This window comes from Arachis duranensis, chromosome 3, assembly GCF_000817695.3.
Source record: "Arachis duranensis cultivar V14167 chromosome 3, aradu.V14167.gnm2.J7QH, whole genome shotgun sequence".
Classification (NCBI taxonomy): domain Eukaryota; kingdom Viridiplantae; phylum Streptophyta; class Magnoliopsida; order Fabales; family Fabaceae; genus Arachis; species Arachis duranensis.
The window spans coordinates 95573901-95578311 of NC_029774.3; positions in this window are offsets into that span (position 1 = coordinate 95573901).

Below are 4411 nucleotides of genomic sequence, written 5' to 3' on the forward strand. Positions count from 1 at the left end.
GTGCGGAGTTGTGACTAAGTGCGATTCACGTTTGAGAGTACTACCAAGTTATTGGAGCCATTGTTGATGATCACAATTTTGTGCACCAACCTTGCATTCGACTCAACATCTTATTCAATGTTACTTTCTTCTAGGTCTATTTTACTTCAACAATATTATTTAACATTATTTTTTAATTAATAGAACTGATATTTAATACATTACCAGCAGGGACAAAGGCGGAGGGACGAAGGGATTAAACATTATTGGCAAAGGAACAAATAGTATTAAGAGTAAGAGAAAAAAATTTACATAAATTAAGTCCATGAAAGGGTAGGCTATTTGGGATAAGTGAGCAAAAATAAATAATGGCCTCAATCATATGCATACATTTAAATACACTAAACATTGGACTTATAGGATGGAACAAAATATAAATTACAATCACATAGAAGAAAACACACAAGAATAAAATATTATGGTTAAATAATGTAACCATGTAATTAAGCTCAAATCTCGTAAGTTGTGTGTTCTAGCTTTAAAACATGTTCCAAATTACAATCTTCAAACAAGTCTTAACACAAAAATTTTGATTTAAATTAGTAAAATTTTTCAAAAATAGGGTCTTAAAAAGAAACTTATTATTTTTCAATCAAGTAGAACATGCATGCAAAAACCTATTACTATGCAATCTATCCTATCCTAACAAAAGAAAAATAACCTATTGGGGTTAAGGGAGAAACGTTACCTCCGAAAGTCAGGTACTGACCGACCTCCCCACACTTAAAGCTTGGCACCGTCCTCGGTGCCATCAGTCAGGAACAAAGGAGGGCTGGTAGCAGTGTCTCCACTGTCGGGACCGTCATGGCTCCTTGTGCTGGTAAATGAAGTGGAGTCTGGGGTGTCAGGGTCTTTGTCAGGTGGGTGGTTACCAATAAGCAGCTTCATGAGGTATGTAAATCGGCGTTGGTTACGGCGCTCCCTTAGATTTGCCTTTTGGTCTTGCCGGTCTAACATCTTAAGTATCTGATGGAGCAGTTGATTTGTTGAAGGTGCTTGTGATGTAGACGAAGAAGAAATATCCCTGGCCGAGTCTGTAGGCCGGCTAGTAGTGGTTGCTGGGGGTCAAATGTACTTCCCGTTAGGGACATATTGATCATCCTGTGGAATCATGGCCTTGCTGTCCCCATCTCTGTAGGAGACCCCGGCAACGGCGCCAAAAATTGGCGTGGCAGAAATTGGCCGGTTAAGAATTTATAAAGAAAATAGCCTTGCAAGTACAATTCTCAACCGACTAAAATCTGCTTATCAATTTAGAAGGGGTTGTCACAAAATTTAGAAATAAAATACTGGGAGTATGAATCCCAGGTCGTCTCCCAATGAGTTGTAGAGAGGGTTATATTTTATTAATCAGAGGTTTTCCAAGAATTTTTTGAGTTTGAGAAATAGAGAACTAGATAGTAGTAAATTCAGGTAAAAGCCTTGACTAGGAGAAGATTAAATGGAAGTTCTATCCCTATTAAACTTTCCTAAGTGTAATAATAAAAGGGTTGTTATCCTACTTAGTTATCCCTCATATAATAAGAGAAAGTCAAGTAACTCTCAAACTAATCCTATCGCTTACGTCCTAATCCTTTCCTAAGAAAGGAGTAGAGTCGAAGACAGGAGAATTAGCCAACAACATCAAATTAATATTAACACTTGAGTATTCCAACTCAATGTTTTCCTTTTAATCAGCTCCCAATCAAGTTAGGGAACTACTCCATTATTATGAATATAACTTTCACAGAATTAAGAGAGGAATAAAAGAAAGACACGATAATTAATAACTAAAATTCAATTAAAAGTAAAATGGTTCTTTGCATTAATAAATCCCAAGATCATGAACATACTTATCTAAACAGAGTCAATGGGCAATAAAAGAGTAAAGGAATGGAGAAACAAATTAGAATGAGGAAGCTCCAACGGAGGTAATGAATCTTCTCAATATCCAAAGTAAAGCAATAAAACTCTAAAACTATGAATGTGAAGAAAACCTAGAGGAAGGAGTAGAATTCTCTCTAGATTCCAAAACTAAACTAAAATTCTTCAGAATGAGAATGTCTCCCGACTTTCTGCATGTTCCCTGGCTCTAGTATGTGCTTCTGGGCTAAAAACTGGGTCAAAACTCGGCCCAAAATCGCCGCCAGCATTTTCTGTCAATTTTGCAGATCGTGCATGTCACGCATACGCGTCAGCCACGCGTATGCGTCGCTGGTCATCTTGGCGTATCATGCGTACACGTCAAGCACACGCACGCGTCTTCATACAAATTCCAATCCATGCGTATGCGTCAGGCACGCACACGGGTCGCTACAAAATTCTCCATATCGCGCGCATGCGTGAGCCATGCGTGCGCTTCGGTGCTTGCTGGATATCTCCTTAATTTCTTGTGTTCCTTCTATTTTGCAAGCTTCCTCTTCATTTTCTAAGCTATTCCTACCCTATAAATTCTGAAAAACTTAACACACGGATCACGGCATTGAATGATATAAAAGAGACTTGAAATACCAAAATTAAAGACTTTAGGAAGCAAGTTGTCAATCACAGAACAAAACTAGGAAGGAGTTGTGCAACCACAAAGGAAACTCAATCCAACTATGAAAGAGGTGGTCCAAAAAATGCACTTTCTTGCTTCTTAAGTAAGTGATTTGGAGTGAAAATGCACAACTTCTTTAAATCAAGCAACCACCATGAAATTAATGTTAATCCATGAGGTTTAAGCTAATTTTAATTGAATTTTAATTGATTTATAAGCCTCTTGAATTTAGTGATACTTTGAGTGGCTGTTTTGGTTTATTGTAGGTGAAGAAAAGGAAAAAAGGAAAAAGCGTAGCCTAAGGAAGTGTGGCCCAAGGAAAAGAAAGTGTGGTCAAAGAGAGAAGAAGTGTGGCGCACAACATGAGGAGAGGCAAGCATTGCCCTCCACAAGGGCACACTGCCCTCTAGGAGGGCAACATAAGGGAACTAAGCTAAGAAGGCAACTCTGCCCTGCCCACTACAAGGGCAGAGCACAAAAGTGTGCCTTGGAACCAAGAAGAAGAGAACCTTGCCCTGCCCTCTACAAGGGCAGTATCGGGCTCACCAAGGGAGAAATTCAAAGAAAATGGTCTCCAAATGCTTGCCACAAGAGTTGAACACGGGACCATGAGGAAGCAAGGAACTAAGGGGCATTACCGTGCCAAGAAACCAAGGAAAATGACTTAGCGTGTGTCTCTGCCCGGGTTCGAACACGGGACTGCATTTTGGAAACACTGCCCTGCCCTCCGCGAGGGCAGGGCAGCATTTGGTTGGTGCACAACTCTGGCGCACCAAGAAGTGAATCTGGCGCACCGTGGCACATTCCTGGCAGCACCAGCGCACACCAAACACGATCCTGGCAGCACCAAATTTTCCTGCCCTGCCCTCCGTGAGGGCAGGGCAGCATTCTGCGCATCACAGCTCGATCCTGGCGCATCACAGCTCGATCCTGGCAGCACCAAGCACGCACCTTGGCACATTCTAGCGCACCAATTTTTCCTGCCCTGCCCTCGGCGCGGGCAGGGCAGCGTTTTGCGCACCAACATGCACCAGGCCGCACCAAAGCCGCACCAACATGCACCAAAGCCGCACCAACATGCACCAAATCTTGCCCTGCCTCCACAAGGGCAGGGCAGCCTCCTGGGAGCTACCATTTTGGGCCGAAAAATTCAATTAAAAATCCAATTCAATTCATTTCTTCACCAAATCAAAAGCCCATCCAAATCCCAAAATCCAAGAATAAAAAGTGTATAAATAGGAGCTAGTTTGACGTAATTAGAACCTTTTACCACTTACCTTTTGCTTAGCTTTTGAATTTTGCACTTTCTTTGAGCTTTGAATTTTTGCAACTTCTCTTGGTGTCTTCACTGAGATTTCAGAGAATTGGGGAGGAGAATTGATCTCTCTTTTCTCTTGGTGTCTTCACTGAGATTTCAGAGAATTGGGGAGGAGAATTGATTTCTCTTCTTCCTCGTTCTTGCTTGGGTTTTTTTAATTTCCTTGTTTTGATTCTTGGGTGTTAAGAATTGAGGAAATTCTGTCTCAATCTCCACTCAAGAACTCTTTAGTTTCTTTTCTGCATAATTGAATCCATTCACATTCTCTTTACTGCTTCTTCTTCAATTCCTTGTCAATTGCTTTGTGAACTTGGATCTGGGAAGGCAAATTGAGATCTAGACTTTGCTTTCTAGTCTCTTGAGACCTGAGATCCCATTTTACTTTTGGTTCTTCTGTGAACCCTGCTGCACTTTACTTTCAGTTTCTGTTTGAATTCTCATTGCTTCCAATTCAATTTCTGCTCTATTAATTGTTGCAATTTACTTTATCTTTGTTTAGATTCTGCAATCCCAGTCCTCAAATCCCTTTTACATTC